Raw genomic sequence first — 18,063 nt, forward strand, 5'->3', positions numbered from 1 at the left:
GATGAACAAGGATAAACATACTTATGCGTGTTTACTATTTATTTTATACTCATACCGACATATATGTAAGAAGTAATGGAGATTTTTACTTACGTTTAAGTATATTTTTTCAATGAAGCACACATCAAATATATGTCAAGAACAATAATAAAAAAATCATATTAAAATGTATAATTTATACAAAGCAGTGTATGAACGTGTAATAGCCTACCATAAATTCAAAAACCTACCTTATAGTTTTAAATAGCCTGCTTTTATTATTTTTAACGAGTTAAAAAAATATTATTTCGATGTATGTTTAAATCTACATTTATCATTCGCAGTGCGAAACTGTGAAATACTTCGCCTGAGTCGTCTGTATTTCCTGAAAGGCACAACGTTGGTGTCTTCAAATCCAGAATAAACAGGTTGCTTCTAGGCAAGCGTGCTACATCCTAGACCGTGTCGATGCTTAACATCAGGCAAGAAAACGATCAAACGCTGGCCTATTAAGGTTTACCCTTACCCTAAAAATATCCCACAAATGAGCAAAAACGTCATCATCTCCTCTAAAGGTTTGGATATTATTCCTCCACTTTGCACCATCGCGTGTTGGTGGCAGATTATTATTCGAGACGTGTAGGTTTCTGCCATGATAACCACCATAACTTTCAACGATAATCACGAAATTAACTTTTAAAAACAAATTAATTCAATGAAAAGTCAGTGGTACTCGTCCGGATTTCAACCCGCTATCTTCAGCTAAGATTCACGTATTCTATCCTCTGAACCATCTTGGCTCTGTAACTGTAGTCTTCAATAATTTCCATGCGTCAATTGACGTGATCATGACAATTAACTTTTGATTAAACAACATTCCAACTCAATACCTTACTTGCTCATCCATTAAATATTTCAAAGTTTAGATAGTAATCGATATGTTTTAAACCCATCAAAAGTTGCTTGAAACATTATTATTATTCTTAAAAAACAGCTATAAACAGCAGGAATAAAGAAAGTCGTAATGATAATAAAGGCATATGTAATAAACATACGTTTCGTTTAAAGTCATATTTCATATAATATATTTGTTCGTTGTGTTTAATTTTAAATGAACTATACAGTTTATAATGTAATTAAGCATTATAATACAAAATAATACTTTGTAAGAAATGCCTGTGCTAAGTCGAAAGTTAAAATTTTGGAACACTTAATTAACTTTCTTGTTCTATGTAATAGTTTACTGCACCGTTTTTATATATGACAGTCCAAAAGTAATTAAACTTTGTTACAAAAGACAAAGTCGGAAAAGCTATAACTTAGTATATAAATATTCCCAATTCTAGTTTATATATATATATATATTAAAATGTATGCTCACTTATTAGAAGACACACGAAAAACCTCGAGAAAAGGTAAAGTCAACGAAACGAACAAAAGAGCCACGCAATAAATCATGTTGAAACAAAACGTCGTGGAACACTGGACTCCTTTCCCAGCATCCCACTTGATCCCAAACAAACAGATCTATCTCGTTAACGGATGATAAACAAAGACGCTTTTGTAATACGATAGCGATATGCAATTAATGTTCTAAGCATTACTGCTTTTCAAACAATAAGTACAATGCCAAGAACGTAAAACGTCGAATTACGTGTAATTTTTACATCAGTAGTTTTAGGTCGAACTACTCAAGCGCTGCAATATAATAGGCGTCCTAACCCTAAGTATTTCGATTGTTGACTGCTATTTATTTTTATTAGAAATTCATGGGTTAAAAATTAAAAAGTTAAAAAAATTAAAAGGTTTTAAATTATTCATCCAAAATATTCTCTTAAGATATTACAGACATGTCGAAGAATAGATTTCACTTTACAACATTAAAATGTTATAATAATGTCAATATGGTTCAACAAGTGCTAACGAAGTAAGCTTCAATTTCGGTTGCAATCTCGAGATGCAATTGCCATTAACATTCATGAGGCGATGCCAGACGAGACAGGCTATCAGGGTGAGCGTCTCTTCACATGTCCACACGTTCTTATCGACTTGGCGTAACTGGCGTTTTAGATTTGCCAAGTGATAATAGAATACATTTCTTTTCTCTTGAGGCTATAATGAATATTTATAAAATGGCATTTACATAAAGGCGATAAATAACCAACGAAGTATCTAATGCAAATCTTCGTAAAGAAAATCTTAATTTTTTTTTACTTAGATTTTTAACTGTATTTAGAAAAATATATTATTATATATATTTCAAAATTATTTAAAATAAAAAAGTAAAAATAATTTTATCAACTGCTGAAAAACATTCCAGCATAAAGCATCCATGAGATTAACCCAGGTTAAAATATATAATTGACAACAATATAAAAGTTTCAAAATCATAATATCTATCTAGTTAGTTCGCAACGTCTATTAGTATTTAATACCGCAAGCACTTGAAGCCCTAGATGTCACGAGTGACGAGAAAATCCACGCTCAATTCAAGGAAACTCCCCAAACACTAACAATAAGCTGTCTTGTACAGCGTGTATTATATAATAGAGATTACTTCAACAATAATGTATGTTTTATTTTAGAGAAACGTCTATCAAGTTTTGTTTTGTTGAACGAAATTAGTTCTAATAATAGCTTACTGTTCATGAGATGTTATAGTAGATACCGAGAAAAAACTAAATCACAGAATATATATATAGTTATATGAATATGTATGACACATTGACCTCTTTATTAATTTAACTTTTAAGTTACAACTATCAAAATTACGATCTAGTTAGAGGATCTTATACTAGGCTAGTGCCAGGAAGGATGTATTGACTTTGCGGAGTCGGGAACTTGGTTTATATTCTTTAGTACTAGTGGTTTAGTGCTTTTAATAAAAAAAAACCTAGTAACGGAAACTTTTATTGCGTATAGTTATCTTCTCTTATTTAGAGTAAGAATATGGAGTATTACCTACCACGCTACGTCGCTGCCGATTATGAAACCTATTGAGCGCATAACCTACATCATAATCATCAACACGCAAAGTTTTTTCTTTACCCTTTATCATATTTACTTATAAATACTTTATTATTTACATATTTATGTAAATCTAATGAAATCTTGTAATATAATTTTAACCTACTTCCATACCTTCAAACACCTTTTTTTTAATCACAGAACAAAATAAATTTCTGGCAACAAAAGAGATTTACAACGCTTTGAGCTTGAGGTGTGCAATTAAATTTAGTTCAAAATAAAAGACGTTTCAAATAAATATTAAAAATCAAAAATAATAAATTTATTTAAATACCGTAAAAACAAAATGAATGTTACTAATAAGTTTACTCATAATAATCACCCTAAAAAAAGTCACATCCATAAATTTTTTCGACTAAATTCTTTATTTAATATTCATGAGAAACTTAAAAATCACAAACGTTCAGGCAATCGGAAGACGACTATTTTTTGTTTTGGTTTTTGCTGATTTCATATCATAAAGTAGGATGCGTTCCTCGCCATATAAGGCTTCATTTCGAACAAAGGGCTTGAATATTTGCCATGCCTCGAAAATTCCTCCCTCGAGATCATCTTACACCTACGTACATATCAGCGAGTGTTTATTTATGAATCGCTTGTCTCGAAACGAATGTTGGACTTACAACAATAACATTGTGTTTATTTTTCTAAGATAATTTTGTGCAAAATAAATTCTTGAAATATGCCTACATAAAGACAACAATAAACCGATAAAACAACATCAAGTAAACGGTCAAAACACAACATTTTAAATAAATTAAAATTTATTTAGGCATTAAAACGAAATACATATCACCCGAAAGGCAAAATTAGTTCCACTTTGAGTAGCTATGGTTTGTGTCGCAAAGCCTGCATACCACACTAGGCCACTTCAACGGGAACTGACCTCCGGAAATGTGCGGGTCGCTGGTTTTAGTTGAAGTTTAGTGTGTGCGTTTATGTGTGCAAATGCTGTAAATCATTGTACGACGTATATTTGAAGTGTAGCTCCTATAGACGCGATAAGAGTATATAATATCAATGCAAAATCTGACTGCAACTGTTCATTATGTGACAAAAGTTTCACTTCTGTGATGATTTTTTTTTATTTAATTTTTATTATAAATATTAAAACTATAAACTTATTAAAACGATATTCAGTTGCATTTTTATCACACTTTAAACAAACTCAATTGAAAATATTCATTATTCGAAGAGGTTATAGAAGCACTTTTGAATCGTCATGTTACTACTACAGGTCAAAGCTAATACTGGCTTGACATGTTTTGACTTGATTCAACCGAGAAAAACCAACAAGAAACTCAATAGTTATTCTTTTCACCAAATTGATAATATATTATGTTTATTTAGAAACAATCAAATTTATTATAATACCTGCATACAAATGAAAGGACACTACTTGCGCGTTCGCATCTATATAGTTTTTTATTAAGTAAAAAGCCTTTATTATTAATATTTTATAAGAATAAGTTTATTAATAATCATATTAATTTAAAAATACGTGTGATATCTTAGTATAAAAAATTAATATCAGCCCCAGGAAGGATGTGTGGACGTGGCGAAGACAGAAAGTAAGTTGTAAGTTGTTATCGTTCCACCAGCTGTTATATTGATAACATTCCTGCTTTTTGATTCATGACTATATTGACATAAGTTTAGCTGTGCTATATCTGAATCCTAACAGGAGCCTTTGCGTGCGACATGAACGAACTCTTACATGATTATTGGCACAACATTAAAATATATATAATTAAACTATATATATAAGGATGAAGGTTATAGTATAAATCAGGCTTTCTCCAGCAGTGGACGGAAAAAGGCTGAAAATATATATATACGTAAATACAACGAAACAACATGTGCATGCTAAATTTAAACTAAATTTTTGGGAACTGGATTGAAAATCAATATTTGAACCATACATACTAATAAGTATTTTTAAATAAAAACTCGTAACGTCTTAAAAAATACGATTTACTGGTTCCACTGGTTATGACTCGAAGATAACCAACCTGATCTTCGTATACCGGTAGAATGCACTTCACTCCTGTAAGAACTGTGTGCAAGATATTATATAAATAAAAGAACGAGCTTTGAGTGAGGTAACAAGCAGCGTAGAATCGAAACTATTAAAGATAAGTGAACTGTTCTATACACTTAATTTGAAATATTATACATTGAAATATCATATAAAAAGAGTAAAATGAAAATTAACATTTTAGCTTTTGCTTAATAATAATACAATCACCTAATATACATTATATTAAAACAACAACAGATACAAATTTCTTTTAACATTTTAATTTTTTTTTATATAGGTAAATATAAATATCTAAAAACTGGACCCTATGTAACTGCAAAGAGATATCTTGTACTTCAATACTAAAGAGGAGTGATATCTCAATGAAAATAAAAAAAACAGCCAAAACCGAAATTTATAATTATGATAGGAAAGCATATGAACAGTGGGCATTCATAAACGGGCCGTCACCGGGAATTATAATTTTAACCACGACGCAAAGTTCCGGTAAAACAATATCTGTTATGAATGAAATAACTGTATAATATATATTATATAAATTCGAAATTATTGAACTTCCGACATTGAATGTAATAAACATTCAAAACAAATAAAATTATCGTTACTATTTACTCAAATATTGCTATAATACTTAGACTATAGTAATTATATTTTATTTTAATTCCATAGTTTACAAAATAAGCGTACCATAAATATGGAAATGAAATTGGAGGTACTGGGATTTGAACCCAGGACTTTCAGCATGCGAAGCAGACACTCTACCACTGAGTTATACCCCCTGGTAATAAGAACTATGAATATAAGGTACGGAATGAAATGTATGTTCACAATAATATTTTCATAATCTTAATTCATATTAAGTAACAAGTTGCACTGAGCATGGAATACTACAAGAATCTATTTATTTTTTAAAAAGAAACCAAAATCAAAATATATCATCGGGACGTGGATTCTAACGAAGAACTATGAAAAAACTCAGTAGTTTCTCTTTTCCAGAAATTAAATTATGTAACGAAGATTGTTAATTAAATTGTTATATCCTGCATGAAAATCAACGAAAACTCGTTGATCACTACACAACCTTTTGAATATATATCTATGGATAAATAATCCATTTATATAATATTTTATAGAATAAGCCAACTTCATTTTTTTAATCAGATAAAAAATGTGGTGATTCTTTATTACTATATAGTAGCTACTATTTTTGTTTTAATTTATTTAATATATTGAAAAAATAAAAATACTAAGAACTATTCAGCAAATATACTAAATCCGGAAGGCGAGGTGGCGCCGTGACGTCACTGGAGCCCGGGACCACGACGCGGAGTTCCGGTGGAACAATGCTCTGTACTTTATGAACCAACTGCCGTAACACTCCCTTTACATATCCATTGTTGAATAAGGAAACGGTAAATTTTATTAACTCGGCCCTATTGTGTTTTGATTAAATTATTACCAAAATTTACCTTAAATTATAATTAAAGACGATAAATCGACTCGCTTGCAAAATTCACAGGTTTGATGAAGGTATTTGCAAATCTGTTTTTCATGGAAAATTATTCTTAGGCCTAAGATCCTTAGCCTTATATCCTGAACATCAGCAGCATTATGCCCATGAGATCAGTTTAGGTAAATTGTCCTTTTATAGATAATCCCAACACAAAGATCTTAATAAAACTAATATTTATGATGTACTATGTTATGTTTTTCTTTACTTTACTTACACTAGAATGAATTAATGTTCGATTTTTAAATAAGAATATGTTTTAGGCACATATAATCTAGCGTAGTTAGATTATTTACATAAATTTTATACAAAAAGTTCTTGATACATAACAGCGTGCAGCAAAACTTCAAGAAATTCTATTATAAATTAACTACTAAAGAAATACTAACTAGCCGTATGTTTAAGATAGGATCATAAAATTAGCACTAGAGTGAGAGGAACATCACTAAAACTGATTGCATTTATGTATAGCGAGTATGACTTCTTAACGTCGATTTTCTAAATGTTATTTGTCCAGTTCACATGAATAATACGTTTTATATTAAATACACACTATTTATTACTATTTATTCAGCGAAAATGTAAGCACAATTAATATTATAGAAAGCAGCGGTCTCTTTAAAACATAAAATATTTTTAACTTTTTCGGCGGATAATGAATTCAATCCTGTCTTCTCTTTCTAGCATCATTGATTTTACATTAATTAGAACGTGGCATTAACTAATCACCCTTAAACAACACTTGTAGGTTAATGCGCACATTTTAAAATATCTTTAATCCATATTATATATTGATTGTGGAAACAGAAATGAGAAACGATATTGTACATATATCAAATCATAATACTGTATTTATTAAAATATATATATGACTATTTTATTATACATATATAGTTTATCTAATTAACTATTATACAACAAATAAATAAAGCCTTAGCAAAGGAATACGATAGGTTCATATTTTTTAAGTTAAAATGTGCTTATTGCACATGTCAGTTACAAAAGATTAATTGATAAACTACACTACTCTTACCTGCGTCGATATAAAATACCTGACACTGAATACAGTCAGTGGTATACAAGACGATAGCACCGGTGCCCGCAACGTGCCGGCATCCGGCGTCATTCAAGCAGTTATTGTTTTTAAGACAATTTATATGATAGTAGCCAGAATCGTTCGAGATTATTCTTTTATGTTGAAATCATGTCCATCGCTCATAGTAAAAAAATAATTAAATTAACAAAACTATATTTTTTGCCTCACCGGTTTTACTAAATTAATATGAAAGATGCTTAACATAAAATATGAAATATAATAATTAGACTACAAAATTATACAATTATTAAAGAAAATAAAATTTTCAAAGAAAAACAAAAGTCTATTGTCGGTTTTATTAATGTAATTATTTGCTTGAGAAAGATACAATAAAAACACAGCTAACATTGTATTGTCCTTTCGCGGATCACATTTACTTTCATTAATTGACGCACGCAAGAACACAAGAAAAGGAAAAGTTAACTGATGTATAACTTAGAAAAAAAAAACCTAGTTACAATTTAACAATGAGTTTACTGCCTGCCTGCCTGCTTTACTTGTGTCATTTTCAATACGTTACTAATGACTTTTATTGTCACAGTTCTTATAACATTTGCTTGGAGTCGATGCGGTCATTTCTCTTCTATTTATATTTGTTTCGGATCACAACCTAAGTTACACGGTTATTGCCCAGTATGTGATAACTTACAAAACCGGTCAATTCCTATTTAACTCATAAGATCAGGTCAACCTTTTAAGATTATTTAGTATTTAAAATTAATTAAAGAAGTACGACAGATGAAAAAATAGAATAAGAATTAAAGTCGCGGTTCAAAATTTATTATATATATTCGTTACAGACAACATTGTCTTAACTAATACATACACTCGCCAAAATTACCCCAAGGGTGCGATAGTAATAGTTCTAAAAAAAACAAAACGTCCCGGTTTAAAGTCTGAGAGGCTCGTGACTGAGCGAACATTACCCGCACCGTGACCGCTCTCTTAGTAATAACTCCGGCAAGTTAAGCGTAATTGCATAAAATCGCTTTTGTTGGAATTTCGCTTGCACAATACGTGGTGGGTCCCACTCTTTCCCGGAAAAAATACATCGGTATGGCAAAACTACTTTGTATTATTTTATAGCAAAAACATTACTATTAACGAAATATAAATACTAAAACCTAAACCGGAATGAAATAATAATATTTTTTAAAACGCTATCATAACTGTTTCAAATAAATTTTAAAATAATTTCTTGTAGGTCTTTGTAACGGAATTTTTATTTTTTTAAATAAATCTACATTACAAATGCTGTTATATAGTAAATCGTTATCTTAAGACAGCAGCAACTTTTCGTACTAAATTCAACCGCACTTACGTCAGTGTGCATAAATTCACTTGTATGTACATAGCCTCTGTTAACTTGAATACGGAAAAGAAACTTGAATAAAATTGATACCGTAAAAAATACGAGAAATATTTTCATCTTTACATGTACTACATTTCAAATTCTCTGAAATACGGACAGCTAAAGCTTTGATTACACTTTCGCGTGATTCAACCGCACGAATGTCGATAGCGTAATGTGTTCACGTCCAAAAGGTATTCACATGTCTAACCGCAGCCCTACAATTTGTGATCGACTGGGGATAACACACCGTTTTAATATAATGACGCATACCGAATGTGTGTTTTCCATTGCGTGATGCTTGCGTTTCTCTTTCTCGGTGCTGTATCATAGTTTTCAATGAATAACGTTAATGAAAAAGCTTTCGTTTGTTAAGAGTACAACAAGCAACGTGCGATTAGGGAACCTCACGGTAGAGCATGACTCACGTATTTCCGCACGCGACTCAACTGTCAATAAATGCACGTGAACAAATAAACAAAATAATTGTGTAAAGATTAACGTAAAAGATATTTTTACACCTTTTTATCATAATAACAATTACTTAGGTGTATTGTTAACGCAACAAATAATATTTAACAGCAGTAATGATCACGTCATAATAATCACGAATCTTCTTTAAACATTGCAAGTAAAATGAAGAACCAAATTCCTTTAACGTTTTTTCTAATTTGGAATTTCTCTTGAGATCGGATGTTAGCAAACATCTTAATTCAACGTGATGAGCTTATCCTTAATCTTCGTATTTTGTATAAGGAATCATGCCTATAATTTATATCGATTATCAAAATAATGAATTATAAAGTAAGAATCAAATCTTACACGAAAGAGCCCGTTAATGCCCCATTGTTGGACAAAAGCCTTCATCTCTTAGCGATAAGCTTAGGACTTAATCGAAAATGCTGCTCAAATTCTGGTGAATAGACATGATAACTTGGTGGAAGAACTTTTGCGAAGCCTGTCTGGTTAGGTATCACCCACTTATCACATATTCTACCGCCACACAGCAATGCTTAGTATTGTTGTATTCCGACTTGAAGAGATAATGTAACTACAGCCAAAAGGGACATAACATCTTCATTACCAAGATTTGTTGGAGCTTTGGCGGTGAAAGTAATGGTCATTATTTTATTTACAGTTCAATGTCTATGAGCGATAGTGATTACTTACCAACAGGTGGCCCATTTGCTTGACTGTCTAGCTATTTTCAATAATTCATCATTCATTCATTCATCATTCAGCAAATGCAAATTTCGTAACAATGTTTTTCTTCAAGTGAAAACTCAACTGGTCTTATCCGGAAGACTCACGTGTTCTATCCAGCGAGTCGACTTATCACAAATAAAAACAATAAATCACAAATAAAAACAGTTGTGTCAATATTTAATGTTATTTAATAATAGCACCTATAAAAATATCACAAGTTGAACGAGCTCGGTAATAAAATTTACGAGACAATTGACTACAATAATTGATCAGCTTTTACAATACATCTGTACAATATACACCTGTCAATTATATGAAGATCAATGGAATGCAATTAATAATGGACAAAGACATAGTATTCAAGTCCAAAAAAATGTCAGGTGTATGTGATGACACGTACCACGTTCTAAGTAGGGGGTGCATCTTTAGTCACGTTTAAGGTTACTTGTTTGACAACTTCGTTACATTTTCTGTTTGAAATGCAAGTCAATAAACTAACATGAACTGCCCAATAAGGTATTTGGTTAAGAATGTTGTTATATAATATTCCAGCTGTAAATAAATACCTATTTATTTATATACATATATATTTATTCGACATTTATATCGAACTATAGTATACCTATTATGTGCGAGTTTAATACTAACAATTATTGTTGATAAATTTATTATTTGTGGTTAAATATGGAAACAATATATAGTAGAAGTATTTCATAAAATTTCAACCGGAAATATATGTAATTTTGTCTTCATTAAGTAAGTAACAACCTGTGAATGTCCTACTGCTGGGCTAAGGTGGTCTCCTCTCCTTTTTTTGAGGAGAAGATTTGAAGGTAGTTGGTGGAATACACCTGTGGCAGAATTTTAGCGAAAGTAGAGGTTTCCTAACGATGTTTTTCTTCACCGTCAAGCACGAGATAAATTATTAAGCACATTAAAATTCAATGATGCTTGCCCGGGCTTGAACTCACGATCATCGATTAAGACTCGCGCGTTTTAACCACTAGGCCACATTAGCTTACTTCACTATGAACACTTTAAATTTAAAAGTAATTACCTAGCTAATGACATACGTTGGAACTTCTGTTATTTTTTTTGTTAACCGTTATCTGAAGACGCGCTCTACCTATTTTGCATTGATGGTTCTTTTCCAAAAAACATCACACAAGTCTTAACAACAACAGCAGCACATAGATTGTATTTTGTCGATTAATTGTATAGGAACAAGTAGAGGACAAATAGATAACATGTAGACTTTTTTATATACATACATAAATATGTCAACATATTGGCGGTTTAATCTTAGGCTTTCGTTACAATTATAAGCGACTACGTATGTAATTTAAGTAAACAAAATAACGATATAGTTTGTTGCTTATACTATAAAAGTTAGTTAATATTATTAATTTTAGATAGTTTGTCCATAATTTTTCGAATTTAAATCAAGTTAAAGTTTTAGGAGTCGTAAAAGCATTTATTTTTTTATATTAACTATATAATCTTGAAAGCAAGCATCGGTTTAACAAACGCAATAATAAATCATCTACACTATTTTTATATTAAAGTAAACAGTTAAAATGAACTATCGCTGTATTTTAACTAAATGTTAAAACATTATAAATCTGATTAACTGATTGTGTCAAATAAACGAATACAATTTACATAAAATATTAAGGAACGCTGTCACATTTAAATCGAGCTCCCGAAATTTATATAACGAGAAAGTTAATAAATACCTACGTATCTAATAGTAACCCGTCCTGCATCTAATAAACGGAACGTAAAAATAACACATTCACCTGTGAAACATATTATGTTATGTCTGTTGATCCCAAGCGCATAATAGATTTAATAAGATTTACAGCTGAGGTTGTAACCTTATTTATTTTATGGGTCTACGGCATGTACTCTCAAAACTAGTTTCGGTGCGTGAATGCGTATACTTTACGTAATATGACCTCAAATCGCGTGGACCTACTAACAGTTTCCGTTCACACAACCGAATACGGGCTAATTGAAGATAATCTAATGTTTAGTCGCCGAGTTTGCTGAAGAAACTTTGTTACATACATAAATTGCTTGAATATACTCGCCGTTTCCTTTGAGGAATTAAGGTCATTGCCCTGATAAAGTAACGAGTCGAGTAAATACTAATGAATGCAGCAGATGTCATAGTTGGTTAACGGAAATAATTGTACAAACTTATTTGTTTGATAACGTTGTCTTTCAGAGATAACTTTAACATTGAAAGCATTGCAACCAGTATATTTTTGTTAAATATAAATAACATATTTGTTTTGTTTGTTATAAAACTGAAGAGATCATTAAAATATATGAATAAATCGAATACGTTATTAAGTGTTTTACATTACACTTAATTACGTATAAGCACTTAAAAAATGTAGATATATTCGATATGATAACCTAAAAAATTGTTTAGGTAAACATAATTAAATACATTTAGATAACATAACATATCGCTTATAAAAACATTTAAGGCTATGAATACACGGTATATTGCGTAATTATACGTAATGTATGATATATATAAAATATATATATACAGTAATAGTCATTTTGTAAAAAATCCAAAACATTCTGTTATCCGATTTAAACCAGATATTCGAAGTTCTACGTTTTACAATGTTTCATATCATATTTATCTATATTTTATATCATTTGCGTGTTGCAAATAGTAAAATCAAAGAAAATATCAATCCCGCTTCGATTCCAGATAAGGTATATTGCTATTCTTCAATCTAAAACGTCAGTCGTTTCTTTCTGATAACTTTTCACTACATTCAACGTCTTCGAGAACTATTGTTGGCGGACCATTGTGGGATCGTGATGGCCATAACAATACCTCAACAATTAAATGTAGCCATTAGGTTGAAACAATTCACAATAGCACGTGAGAGGAATCGCATGGGAGACTTTTTCTATTTGAATATAAATAGAAGGAACAAAACGTTATTCACAGCTACGGAAACGAATCGTTTATTATATTAATTAGATGATTTAGAACACCGTATCTTAACTGAAGATTGAATTGATGAAGAAAACATTATGAGAATAGTTGATGTGGCGGATTGAATTCTGCCACATGTGTATCACAAATGATACCGAAATCATAAGTTACGTAATTAACAAATGAATGTAAAAAGAATTCAGGAAATACTTCTCTTCTTAAAGGAAAATATAAGTTAAGGCAAATGAACCTCAAAAAGTGTCGCACGTGCGATGTGTGGGTGGGACCTAACGAGTTACGAATAAAAACACAATCCTACTTCGGAGCCGATAAGCAAAGAACCGCAAATAACATCATTCCTACCGTATGTGTATTCCAAATAATATATTTTTTATTTAACCTTATCACCTATATATAGCACAGTAGATTGTGACTTTCTTTCAAATTATTTTGGTTTTACAATACTAATAAAAGCACTGTGAACTTATTTCTTTGTATTTATAATTTATATGAAATCATATTCATATAAAACATGCTAAAATACACAATTTAAAAACTATTTTGTTTATACAATGAATTATGAGTAGTCCCAACCCAGGCAAAAATTTGTACTATGTACATACCTATCAATAAGCACAGGTTTTTAAACCATATTAATAATGGGAATTAGGGGAAAATAATAATTATACCACGACTAAAATGTTCTTATTACAAATAATGAATAAATCATGAAAAAAAATACAAAGTTTATGAATAAATTGCTAAAGATCTTAAATTAATACTCATATTAAATACTATCAATCCGGTTCCAAAAAAAACTTCGATAATCATTTCAAAGTATTCAAAAATACCGGTCGTAATAGCTCATTCATTCATTGCCATTTCCTATAAAATCGACTCGTTTTGACACTTGCCGATTCACTAAACTCGTTCTTCGACTCATCCACTTGATCTTACGCGTTGGCCAACTTTCACGAGATTCCACACGGGCCAGTATCATCGTCAAGAACATCTAAGAGCGTGTTCAGACGAAATCTGATGGACTTTATTTGGATCCAAATATTTAAATAAATAAAAATCATACTATTGTTTTCGGGGTAATTTATATATTAATTATTAAAGATATGTACTGTAAAAATAGAAATTCATAAATGACTGATATAGATGGACAAATTGACGAGTTTATTTTATAATACAACATATTTAACTCAAACGAAGTATAAAGTAAATTGTTCAATGGTTTTAATTTACTATTCACGGTCTAAAAGCCCAAAAACTGCATCTATAAAGCGATTTTGTGTATATTTTCAATTATTTATTGATTTATTGGTGCAAACGTACAATACATTTGCACCAATAAATCTGTTAGTACAGTTTGTAGCTAGCATCTTTTATATATATTTTATCCTTTTTCCAATAGCATCTGATTTGCAAAGATTGCAATATCGTGTAGAAACGCTATTACCAGTACGCTATTTTACAGGGCTACGGGGTCGATTCGCCGAAGGCACGATTTTACTTCCTTTCGAACTTTCAATTGCTTACGTGTTTGATCTATGGGACCATTGAAATATTTATATTTGTTCAATATTTCCTATTTGAAACATGACAGTGGTCTTGGTTTTAGTAATTTTATTACTGTTAAGGGAAAATGTATTTTCAATAGATTCGCTGCACATTAATTTGTAAAATGAGCTCCAATTTATTTACAAGAAATTTTAAGTATAGTTTTTTTTTCTTTAATCGAAATGATTCAAATAAGGCTAATAATTTGGCGAATAATAAGGCTAATAAAGGCGAGTAATTTGACCGAATTTCTTGTTAAAGCTACCTGAGTATGTAATACAAGGTGTAATATCGTAGAGAGCGAAATAATGTTAATTAACACAAAAACCATTCTCGCAGCCCTGAAACCGCAAGTCTCTCGAGATACAAATGTCATGGCCGCCCTATTCTCGGATTACCTGTCTCTAATTAAAGGAATCCGCAGAATGTGCTGAGCTGTAAAGAATCCTCGCGAGATTGATGGAAACGGAATGGATTTCTTATCTAAGCGATATCAGATTTGAAATAGAACAAATTTAAAAACCGGTATAATTTATTACTTGTAGAAAGCACATTAGCAGCTATTTTATTACTACAGAATTTATTTCAAATTTGGTACATTCATATCATACTTCATTTTAATTTTATCAAAACATACCTTAAATACTGTTAGTAAATATTTCGGGTTCATTTTCAGAAAAATCATCGACGAAAAATGGATAATATTTAAAAACGTTAAAATAATCTGTTCATTGAAATTATTCAAATAATAACATATAAATAACTTTATTAGAAGCAAAATATATCATGGCACAGTGTCATAAAAAATAATATACATAATATAAGGGTCAGGTAATTTTCGACTTGACATATTTTTTTCAAATTGACTTTTAATTTTAAGAATTGAAATTTATTATAAATGAATACCTTGCGTTTATTAAATCCCTTGCGGTAATTAAATTTAGGGAGCAACGCTTAATCTTCAATCTCACAGGTAAACATTGGTTGTACAAGAAGCCTTTCGAGAATACTAGTAAACTTCGCTGTAATTGTTAATCTCCTAACTTAAATATTTGGTTGTATAAATTTTAATGAAGTTGAAGAAACTCTAAGCTATGATCATAACTTCGTATATCCTATTTGATAACACACTCTTGTCAAGGTTAAGAAGAGAAAAATAAACCGGAAAATATCGATATATTAGAAGTGAAAAAAAAACCTTCAGAGGTTAAGTGATCTAAGCTTAGTGAAATTATTTATTTTTGTAAGAACGTATCTAATTAATAATCTAAAGTTTGATAAACTTTTATATATAGTCCTGTATTCACCATAGGTTTGTTCATTTGACGCGTTGATGTTCTTTTTAGGATTATATGTAATATTACAAAAATGAAATATTGCCTCCTTTAGTTGTTTTTTTTTCTATTATTAAATTATTTATCGTGAATAAAAATTTGACAAGAAATATGCTCATAATCAAATAGAGTAATAGCAAATGTATAAGGAATTGTTCTTATGTTTTATAACATCAAGTTATAAACGCCGGTCGTTCAACTTTGGATGTCCACTTTGGATGTCCAGTATATGTTACTGAATCCTTTTAAAAATTACCTTTAGTTTAGGCGTAGGAGACAAAAAAAGCACAAAAGGAATTTAAAGCAGCACTATTCGCTTTAAATGAACGCAGGCAGTTATTCACATTCTTAATACACCGTATTTTTCAATAGTCTCTCTGCCTACATAAATAACATAGCAAAGAGGTTGCTTGTAAAAGGCCGTATATCAACTTCGAGAAACTGCTTAGAAAGTTGTTATGAACCAAATACTACATACCCTGTTATATGCTGAAGTGTATGTGACAATCCTTTATTGAACACTATTCACAACACAGCAGTTGTACAGAGTACAACGTGTAAACTTTTATCTCCACCACAAATTCGAACACAACCACTAACGAACTTACGGTGCACAGAGGTACATGGCGTGATTTAAGCCAGCATTCACTAAGATGAAAGCCTAAATTAGCACAAACTATACCGAGCGTTTAAAACAACACTATGTAGTTGAAAACCATGTCACTTTAAACATAAACACGATACCTAAATCTAATTGTGACGTGTTAAACACAACATTGCTGAAAAACCGTCCGTTAAATTGTATAAAGCACTCGTTATGCTACGGTGGTAAGTTAAAACTAAGTTCGTTCCGATATGAGCGAGGAAAGACCGTTGATCCAGTTGTATAGTCGATAAAACAGTTGAATCGCTTTACCGACGCTCATTCCGTGACGTAAACACGTTTAAACTGCCATCTCGTTTTTACAGTAGCAGAAAAAAAGAGACAGCTATATAGAATTTGATAATAGTGGGGAGACTTACAACCTGCGCCGGAGCCGCAGAGCCTCACAACACAACCATAGCAACAGGTGAATCGTTTAAATGTATGCGTGTATAGTTACTTAGTTTTTTTGTGTCAATGTGTGAATATTTTCTTGATTATGGTTAGTGATAAAATAGTATTCTGTTAGATGTCATTTAATCCGAAGTCGGCCACAGTAGCGTTCCGACGAGTTTAGAATTAGTGATATTTATCAAAGAGAAATTAAATTTAAATTCATTAAGTTTGGCGAAATATGAATATTAAATTATATTTTCTCATTCATTTCGTATTCGTATTCTGTTTCTTGAATTGAATTACCTATATGACATTTCTGATAAAATTTACTTTTACTTTCGTTTATTTTAACGAAGCTGTTATTCCATATCAGTAATCGAAACTTTATATCATATTATTTATTAAATAATTAAAAGTTACTTACTCGCTTATCTTTATATATGTCAAGAAAAACGCAGTGCATTTTTAAACACAACATATATTTCTTAATTAAAACTATAACGATTCCAAAAAAAAAAAATCTAACGAAATATTTGCAAATGAAATTTAAATTATTTATTTTGTAAACTTCTAATGATTATATTTTTTCTCATTATTATTCACATTTTTGAATTAAAATAATGTACAAATAAAAAATACAGTAATAATTTTTTTAATAAGAAATATTAAGATATAATTTATTGACTTAAATTGCCTTTTATTCGCGTTCTCCACCCATACGTGCCTCAGAAAACTAGTTAATTCGTCAGACCCGATTACTATCGTAAAGCATGTGATCGTTTGGAACGTATCACTAATAATTTTAATAAAATAATACTTAGTACGTCTTTGTCTGTTATCAAAATATCTGTTGTAGCAATTCTAATTTGAGAAACAAAATAATACATTGTAGTAAGAACACGTGAATCTTAACCGATGATTGCGGATTCAAACCCAGGCAAGCACT

The 18,063-nt window shown here is 30.5% G+C and overlaps 1 protein-coding gene and 1 non-coding gene across 3 annotated transcripts in view; both read right to left on the reverse strand.

The window, feature by feature from the left end:
* The window catches only part of LOC126769338 (apoptosis-stimulating of p53 protein 1), a 256,568-nt gene that overhangs the window by 163,960 nt on the left and 74,545 nt on the right, over nucleotides 1–18,063 (reverse strand). The window contains exon 1 of one of the 2 annotated variants that reach the window (XM_050488028.1): nucleotides 16,557–16,880. The exons of the other annotated variant lie outside the window; for it this stretch is intronic. The gene's annotated coding sequence lies outside the window, so the exon portion shown is untranslated. Of the gene's footprint in view, nucleotides 1–16,556; nucleotides 16,881–18,063 lie in introns of those variants that run through there. 2 annotated transcript variants of the gene reach the window in all.
* Trnaa-cgc (transfer RNA alanine (anticodon CGC)) lies at nucleotides 5,755–5,826 on the reverse strand. Its single transcript has one exon. It is a non-coding gene; the product is annotated as a tRNA-Ala (tRNA).

Source organism: Nymphalis io, chromosome 7 (genome assembly GCF_905147045.1).
Source record: "Nymphalis io chromosome 7, ilAglIoxx1.1, whole genome shotgun sequence".
Taxonomy (NCBI): Eukaryota; Metazoa; Arthropoda; class Insecta; order Lepidoptera; family Nymphalidae; genus Nymphalis; species Nymphalis io.